We start from the raw sequence: 9,990 nt of genomic DNA, 5'->3' as shown, positions 1-9,990 counted from the left end.
TGCACCCTACCGGATTTAAGATAGTAACATGGCTCACGAGACAGGCAGACAAACCCAACTGGTTGGGGGGGGGCACGGCTTTAAAAGGATCAATCGTGGAATATAAACAACCTAGAAGCGAGTTCTAAAGGTGATGAAGCAGTCGCAAAACCGTGAGGGTTCTCTGAAAAGCTGCATTTCACAAGTCACTCACACAACTCAAACTCGAAATCTCACCCTGTGATTAACCTGCACGCCCCTCGAGAAAAATCACCGCCCCTGGCTAATGCGCCAGTTCCTGGCTCGTTATTTTGTTTTTGGTTTTTTGTTTTGTTGTTGTTTTGCTGAAGCTTTAACAAGGGTTTGTTTGGGGCCTTAGTCTACACCGCAAATCTGACATCCGACATCCCTCGCCGACGCTGGGGAAAGGCCCGGGAGGGAGGCAAACGCGGCAAACGCAATCCCGCCTTCCCCAACGCCGAGAGGGCTCCCGGTGATGTCTCCGCACCAGCATACCTGCTCCGGCCCAGACCCACGGGGAGGCCGCCCTCTTCCTCTTACCAAGTCAACGACCTCCTTTCTGCCGGGGTGAAGGGGTCCCCTCCCCGCCCCCAACGTCTCTCCCCGCCCCAGGCGGTGTGATTAGCTCTCCTTCCCGCGACCCCGAAGACTGCCCAGGCCGCGGTGGAAGGCCGGCGGGACGCAGGCAGGTGGAGCACCGCCTCTCACCCGTGGCGCCCACAGCGCGGGCGCTGCCGTTGCGGGGCCGGGAGAGTCAAAGGGCTTCTCCCGCCCAGCGGCCTACAAAATAGCCGCGCCAAGGCGCCGGTTCGCCTGCGCACCAGTGCCCGAGGGCAGGGGGCGTGCGACCCGGCGGCGCGTTCCAGCCCCGAGGGCGCGCGGCCGGTGGGACGGTTGGGCAAAGCCGCGGGCTCGGGAGTCGGGGCGCGGGGCCGCCAGGCCCGGCCCTCCGGCAGCGCTGGCTCCCTCGGGAGGTCGCCCGCGCTACCTTCTCGACGTGGCTGAGACGGCTGCGGTTCGAGAACCTCTCGGATCACCGCGGGTCCGGCCGGGGCGAAAACAGGTGGGCCGTCCCGCCCCAGCGCTGCGGAGGCGGGAGGGGGAGGGGGCCTCGAGGTTCCGAACTTGGGTGTGCCCCAGAATCACCTGTGGCGCTTACTGAAGTTGGGATCGGGGGCGGGGGGCGGGGGGCGGGAGGGGGAAGGGAGAGATACCCACGTCTGGTCGGCAGAGATTCTGATTCAGCAAGTTTAACGCGGTTGGAGTAAAATTACAGGCGATCCTGAAGCTTGGTGGAGAATCAGGACAGAGCCGGATACAACCTGGGCTCCGGAAGAGAGCGGGTGGGGCGCGGAGAGCTTCTTTAATGAGTCTGAAGAACCTTCCAGGTGCCACTGGAGACAAACGAGCTAGGAAACTAAAGAAGAGAATGTATTTTGAAGAAATAACCTGGGGATGTGTTTACTGGATAGGTAGAATGAGCCAATTTTTCTAAAGTCCTTGAAAACCAGAAAACAGTTTAAGAGGTACCGAATAGAGAGGCACGGTATAAAGACTTCAAAATATAGAGTCTAATTAAAGGAACACGCAAACCACAACATAAATTTGAATTAAGAAAAGCTGTACGGGGGCGCCTGGGTGGCTCAGTGGATTAAGCCGCTGCCTTCGGCTCAGGTCATGATCTCAGGGTCCTGGGATCGAGCCCCGCATCGGGCTCTCTGCTCTGCAGGGAGCCTGCTTCCTCCTCTCTCTCTGCCTGCCTCTCTGCCTACTTGTGATCTCTCTGTCAAATAAATAAACTCTTAAAAAAAAAAAAAAAGAAAAAAAAGAAAAGCTGTACGCACACCTGTGCTTTATGTTTCGTCTAAAATTCCATGACGTGTAAAATCCAAAAAATATCTGGGAACAAAATGTTCCATCAGTGAGCCAGGTGTATTGAGGAATCCCTGAAAGATCATAGAGATTTATGGGTTTACAGCAGAATGGACAAGGCAACAAAAAGGAAAATGCTGAGACGTGAAAAATGAATCCAGACATTCCGACATCTGAATGACAAATGTTATGAAAGCAAAAGAAAGAATAGAGGTGAGGTTTGGGACTTTAAAAAGAAGGAAAATATCCCAGATATGAAGGAAAATGCATTTTCAGATTAAAAAGGGCCCAGTGAGGCCTTAGAATAACTTATGAAAAAAGATCCCATTCTAGACAAAGCCTAGGAGAAAGGAAATCAAGAGATTTTATACATAAAGAGGTTACCTATAAAGCAATGAAAATCAGATTGCCATTGGATTTCTCAATGGAAAGGGACCTTCAAAGCTGAAACTGGAATCCTTTACCCAGCCAAATCAGTATCATGTGTAGGAAAAGAAAAGACACTGTCAGACATAAAAGATTCAGAAAGTTTATCAACTAAGTAACCTGGGAATGACTCCTGCAAAATGAATAATGAATTGAAAAAAAGAGTATCCCAGATTCTCATCCCCAATAGCAAACTACCACATCCTGAGCACTGACTCAATGCTCTTCTCAAAGATTATCCGCTTTTCTTCCCAGTTACTCTGAGATAGAACTATGATTCCACTTCAAAGTGAAGAAACTGATACACAGACATGAACGAAGATGGAACAAAGAGGGATTGGCAATAAAAACATAAAACATAATAACTGAATCTAGAAAGGTATTGGTGCATAATGTGAAAAAGGAGAGCTTTAAAAAGATATTCTGGAGCTAAATCCCAGATCAATACCTGCACACCAAGGGTCAGGGGCTGTTGGAGTTACTTGGGTAAGGAGACCCCTTTGGAAGAGTAGCTGCAGTTGGAGTCATCACTTGCTTGGGTTCCCAATAACGCACTTTCTGTGGTAGCTAACCTGGAAAGTGAAAGGGAGTGAGGTGGGTCCTTCACACCTTTGATGGTGCCACTCACCTCTGCAGTTCTCCCGGTATGTGGTAATGCTTTTGATGTATTGTTTTGGCTCTCAGCTTGGCATTTCCTACCAGAATAGCCCTTGCTCAATGAGTCAATGTGCCAGTGCAGGAATCCTGTCAGTTACTGGGATTCCCATTCCAGCTCTTCACGGGGCAAGTAGCGTATATAACCACAGGATGGACTCACAGTCCCACCAGCCCTATCCAAAGGTGAACTTGGGCCAGAAATCAATTCATTTATCACCTAACCCCTGTAAGCTCAGAATGTTGATGGCAAACCATGACATTTGGGGTCCCAGAAATTAATGTTAGTTTAGAATTAATAAATGATAGTCACTGAAAAATATAGGTACTTCCTTTTCTTCAGAGTAGTTATCCTAAAAGGATCACAAGGCCTTTGGGGGAAAGCTGGGAGATGAAGGTTTGCAGGGCTTGGGAACAGCATTTCAGCACCATCCTTAAGAATATTTGGGCTGGGGCACCTGGATGGTTCAGTGGGTTAAGCCTCTGCCTTCAGCTCAGGTCATGATCTCACAGTCCTGGGATCAAGCCTCACATCGGGCTCTCTGCTCAGCTGGGAGCCTGCTTCCCCCCTCTCTCTGCCTGCCTCTCTGCCTAGTTGTGATCTCTGTCTGTCAAATAAATAAATAAAATCTTCAAAAAAAAGAAAGAAAGAATATTTGGGCCACATTCAACAGGCTCTGGGTCTGGGATCTAATTTAACGTTGGGAATAGAGTGATAAGCCCCATCTCTCACTCATGAGATACCTTTGTTCCCCAGACCTGGAGTTGTGTTTTGTTGGTTTGTTTGCTTTTGTTGTTACACAAACCAAAAAGACTTAGTGGGTTATCGTTGAGTTCATTCCTTGGGTTCCTGCCATTAATGGAACACAACCAGAGAGTTCTGTGAGTTAGACCAACGTGTTTTCCATCCTGCTGCCTATGGTGATGACCGGAGTTAATTCTGCTAATTAGCTGCCTCCAGCTGGCCTCCTCCCAGCCCTGCCTGCATCTGGGAGTGTGTTTCAATTGCAGCTGCTCCTACAGGACTGCTGCCTTAGAAAACAGCCAGTAAAGAGTTTTTGTGTTTTGTTAAGCTTCTGCAGCTTTAATATGTGCCTCATGACAGGAATGAGAAGATCTGTAGATAAACAGAGAGGGAGTGGGTGAGTTTCATTATAGAACCAATATAGCATTCCTGCCTCCCAAAGCTGGTTGTTTTTTTTTTAACATTACTTCTGATTTGGGACCATTTGACGTCACGGTTCAATTCTAGTTCCCACAGCAATTACTCCAACCTTTGCCATCCCTCTTACACTTTTTACCTGCGCCTGCCTCACCACTAGAAAAGACTTTGCTTGGACTCCCAGAGAAAATGGAGGCTCTCATGAATGAACCTCCTCAACTTTCAACCCAGGTATCTACAGCAGCCCCGGCTCACATCGTTGCTCCCGGTGTCAGCAGGTGAGGGCCCATCCATCCCACTCTTGAGTCCATCCCCCCAACTCCTTTAAGACCATGACCTTTGGCTATGATTACCCTGGCCTGTATATTCAGTATCTCCTTACCGATCCCTTTCCTGTAACGTCAAATTATGCTCTAAACCTTTTTATCTTAAACAACACAGACACAGGGAATGGGAGACAAAAACACACTCTTTTGACCTGTACATCTCTGTAACCATTCCTGCGTGGCTAAAACCTTGAATAAACAGTCCACACTCATTTTTTCCCACTTTTTCATCCACCATCACTAAGCAAGGAGTCCGCTACTACTCTACACAGCTTTCTTAATTTACTTTTACCAAAATCATCAATGACAAATCTTGCAATTCACAAATTTTAAGGACTTTTCAGTCTTTCCATTTCAGATGATCTCTGATGTTTATTCTTGGTGTCCCTCCTTTTGTGAAAAATCTCTCCTCAGTGGGTTTCTATGCTGCTGCACCAGGCTTTGCTCCCAGTTTTCTGCTTCATTTCCTATTTCTGGTATTAAATGCCCACATACGCCAGGGTCTGTCCTTGGCTCTTTTCCTTTTTACTGTTCACCCTCTTCCTGAGTAACCTTTTTCACTCTCACGGTTTCAGCTTTGGCTGCTGCCTTCCGAAAAAGCACGTTATCTTTCAGCTCCTACTATATTCCAGGCACTGTTCTAGAAGATGGGACTAAAACAGCAAAACAAAGTGCCCGTTCTCCTGAAAGGGGCACTTACCAAAGACATGCAAAAGCAGACAAATATGTAACATCAAGTAATGATAATCGCTCTTGAGAAAAATAAACCAGGGTAAGGGAGGGAAAAGGGGCTGGTTTAGAGTATTTAGGAAACACTTTTGTTTAACCTCTAGGACAGTGGTTCTCGAGGTGTGATTCCAGAGCAGCAGCAGCAGAACCTGAAAACTTGTGAGCGGTGCCAATTCTCAGACCCCAGCCCAGAGATCCTGCTGAATCAGAAAGGGTCGCGGGGCAGGGGTGGAGAGTCCAGCAACGTGTTAATAAGACCTCCAGGTGATTCTGATGCATGCTTAAGCGAGAACCGCCACTGTAGAGCAGTTTCCCACCTCACGTGCCAGGACACATGACAGATGGGAAGCCTAATCCTGATTTTCCCACCCCACCGGGACAGCTTCAGGGCTGGGGGAAGAGCAGGTGCCCGGAGCCCGCCACCCCAAAGTAGCCTCCACCCAGACTTTTCTGAGGCAACCAAGCAGGGCCAGCTGCAGTGCCCACAGGCCCCCAGGTATTAACGCAAGGGCCATTCAACACTCACTGCTGGGCTCCAGAAGCTGGGCGCAGAACGACCTACTGCTTCAGGGAAGCCCCTGGGTTGCGGACGAAGGTCGCTGACAGGGACAGGAAACAGCCAGGCGGCGGGAAAGAAGGCCCGGGCGGGGGCGTGGCTCCTGCTGGGCCCTCCCCCTTCCCCCCCACTTCCGGCCGCTTCCACTCTAGTTGTGCTTTCCGCTCCTCAGAGGCTCCTCAGAGTTTCATTTTTGATATATTCCTTACGACAAAGTCTGACTGGATTTGAAATCCATTTGCATCGTCACGAGGAATGTCAGAATTACATTTGTAGATTAAAGAAAAAAATATATGATTCCTTAACTTGCATAAATTTTCAAGTGTTTGCAAAAAATAGCTTTAAAAACTTTTTAAGGGGCGCCTGGGTGGCTCAGTGGGTTAAGCCGCTGCCTTCGGCTCAGGTCATGATCTCAGAGTCCTGGGATCAAGTCCCGCATCGGGCTCTCTGCTCAGCAGCGAGCCTGCTTCCCTCTCTCTCTCTCTCTGTCTGCCTCTCTGTCTACTTGTGATTTCTCTCTGTCAAATAAATAAATAAAATCTTTAAAAAAAAAAAAAAAAAACTTTTTAAGCGGGGCGCCTGGGTGGCTCAGGGGGTTAAAGCCTCTGCCTTTGGCTCAGGTCATGATCCCAGGGTCCGAGATCGAGCCCCGCATCGGGCTCTCTGCTCAGTAGGGAGCCTGCTTCCTTCTCTCTCTCTGCCTGCCTCTCTGCCTCCTTGTGATCTGTCTGTCAAATAAATAAATAAAATCTTAAAAAAAAAACTTTTTAAGCATTTCACAATGTATTTTGAATTATTGCATTGTCCACCTTAAATATATATAATATTTGTCAATTACTCCTCAAGGTTGGAAAATAAAAGCTTAAAATTGTGTGAACACGGGATGCCTGGCTGGCTCTGTTGGTCAAGGGTCGGACTCTTGGTTTTGGCTCAGGTCTTGAGTTCATGGATCATGGGATGAAGGCTACCACCTCAAACTCCGAGCTCAGCAGGGAGCCCGCCAAAAGATTCCTCCCTCTGCTCCTCCCCCACGCATGGGGGGCATAAGCTCACTCTCCACACCCTCAAATAAATCTTTTTTTAAAAATTGCATGAACAGGGCGCCTGGGTGGCTCAGTGGGTTAGGCCGCTGCCTTCGGCTCAGGTCATGATCTCAGGGTCCTGGAATCGAGTCCCGCGTCGGGCTCTCTGCTCAGCGGGAAGCCTGCTTCCCTCTCTCTCTCTCTGCCTGCCTCTCTATCTACTTGTGATCTCTCTCTGTCAAATAAATAAATAAAATCTTTTAAAAAAATAAATAAATAAATAATAAAAATAAAATTGCATGAACACATTTTTCACCAATGGTAACAAAAGTTTTAAAAGCTAATTAAAAAGTTTTGATTAGAAATCTTATGTGACTATTTCAAACAATTCATATTTGGGGAAGCAAGCTCGTGCTTCTTTTTCCTCATTTAAAGTGTACTTGGGGAGGGGGGGCGCGGTGCTCCTGGGTGGCTCAGTCAGTTGAGCATTTGCCTTCAGCTCAGGTCATGGTCCCAGAGTCCCAGGATTGACCTCCATGTCCAACTCCCTGCTCAGTGGGGTGTCTTGCTTCTCCCTCTGCCCCTCTCCCTGCTCTTGGGCTCTCTCTCTCTTTAAAATAAATAAATAATCTTAAATAATTAAATAAATGTACTTTAGGGCACCTGGGTGGTTCCATTGATTAGACAATGAACTCTGGGTTTCTACTCAGGTCATGATCTCACCGTTTTGAGATCGAACCCTGCATCCAGTTCTGTGCTCTGAAGGGAGTCTGTTTGAGACTCTCTTTTCCTCTCCCTCTGACCCTTCCCCTCCACTCTCTAAAAATCAGTAAATCTTTTTTTTTTTTAAGATTTATTTTTTTGACAGATAGAGATTACAAGTAGGCAGAGAGGCAGGCAGAGAGAGACAGAGAGGAGGAAGCAGGCTCCCAGCCAAGCAGAGAGCCCGATGCGGGGCTTGATCCCAGGACCCTGGGATCATGACCTGAGCCGAATGCAGAGGTTTAACCCGCTGAGCCACCCAGGCGCCCCCCCTTTTTTTTTTTTTTAATAAACTGCACTTGGGACACCTGGGTGGTTCAGTTGCTTGACCATCTGACTCCTGACTTTGGCTCAGGTTATGATCTCAGAGTCCTGAAATGGTTCCCCTTGTGTCCCCTGAGTTGGACATCAGCCCCACTCACCCAATCACTTTGACCTGACAATATAGTCATCACATTTTCATCAAAACATAACTCATATCCCCCCTCTCACTGGGATTATTGGGTCTCCTCACCAGTCTCTTTAGCTCCATCCTCTGCCCATTTCAATTCACCTTCCATCTTGTCTACAAACTCACTTTTCAAAATTGCCTATCTGACCATATTACACCTTGCTTATAAAGCTTTGATAGCTTCTTTTGCCTATAAGATAAAATCCAAATTCTCTCATATGGTGTTAAAGGCTTTTCATTTCTTGGGCCGCCTATGTCTCTGGTCTCCTCCTTTGCCAATTCATCAACAACCAGACATATATGAAGTTCTACCTTCTGTACTGCCTTCTCCGGTGGAAAGTTCAGTTCTTGAAACCCACCTGAGGATCACCTGCCCATCTCCGGATATGGCTCAAACTGGGTCCCTTCTGGCTCCACCCAAACAGAATTACCCCCTCCTCTGTGTCCTCATGGTACCATATAGATCAGAGGTGCTCTACCAGAAGCAATTTGTCCCTATTGGATACTTGCCAATGTCTGGAGACATTTTTGGTCATTGAAACTGAGAGTTTCACTTATCACACCTGACTACACATTTATATCTCCCTGTTAGACTATAAATTCCTCAAGGGCAGGCACCTTATCTTATCTTTACATCCTCAGAGGTGAGCAGGGCCAAACACACAGTAGGTGCTCACTAAGTTTCTGTGAAGTGAATTAATGAGAGAAGTCAAGTCAGTCTTATCTCACCACTGTGGCTAACAAGCTGACAACAGCAGCTTCTCCCTCCAGGAGAAGAAGGTGAGAACCCAGATGTGCAAAATCAGTATAATAAGGGACAGTGGGCTTGGCAGAGATACCTACAGTTATGACCAACTACTTGGCCCATAAAGGTCAAAATAGCCACCTTTCTCATGCCTTCTATCTCCTCACCACCTCTCTCATTAACCCACACGGTCACCAAATTCTCTGGATTCTCTACCTGAGAAATAGCTCCCACACCCTGGCCATCGCCACCCCCAAAGCCCATGGCCAGCTCCCATCAGCACCACTCTTCTGTGCCATCTTCTTTGGCCTCTCTGCCACCTACAAGTTGAGAAACTCAAATTAAATCCCTGTAGTTTCTTCCAGCTGTAAAATGGTAAGATTTGCAATTTTATCTAGTGACAATGGATTCCAGATTTTCCGTCAAATACTTCATGTAAATATTCCTTCCATTTACCCATATGGATATAAAATTTCAAAACACCGAACAGAAATAATTATAATTTGGAAAGCCTTGAAACCATCCGTGGCCTTTTGTCTTGGAAATAGACTCAAAAGTCAACAACTGTAATTGGTCTTCCCTTCCTAGTAACCCCCTCACAGATGCCAGTCTCATAACAAATCCAAACAAGGAGGAAAGTATTAAGAGTACAAAAATGTGTACATACACTTTCAACAAAGGGCTGAGAATACTTTCAATTAAAAAGGAATCTACAAAGCAAACAGCAACATCATTTTAAGTACAGCCAGCTAGGGACTCATTCTGCTACCTCAGCATTCCCCAACCCCGTCACCTTTCAGAGATGCTGGATTGACCTCTTTTCCATGGAATGTCACACTTTTTGTCAGATATCGTCGTTGCCATCCATAACCCCAACAGCCTTGTGTTATAAGCAGGTGCTTGCATTACTGTTATGCGTGGATATAGAAAATGAAATACAGATTATGTAACTTATCCATGGTCCTACAGCAAAGGAGATTGAGAAGAATCACCCAATATGTTAGACTTTTTTCTCATCAGTTTTTCTCCTGCAAGAAATCCCTCTATCTTATTGGCAGACACAGTACAGTTTTGAGATTATCATCTGGCCAATTCTTGGAGTAAAAATTAAGGTGCAAGTTTATTTTAGGAATGTATAGCTAGAACCCCTTTGGCTCAGGTTATGATCTCAGAGTCCTGAAATGGATCAAATTAATTCGCAAGTGAATCAAAGGCTGAGAAAAAAATAATCAATGCTACAATCAGTTTCATGCTTCTCTGAACAGGGAAATCTTTACAGGATGAT

This window comes from Meles meles, chromosome 17, assembly GCF_922984935.1.
Source record: "Meles meles chromosome 17, mMelMel3.1 paternal haplotype, whole genome shotgun sequence".
In the NCBI taxonomy this organism is placed as follows: Eukaryota; Metazoa; Chordata; class Mammalia; order Carnivora; family Mustelidae; genus Meles; species Meles meles.
This window is presented reverse-complemented; position numbering follows the sequence as displayed.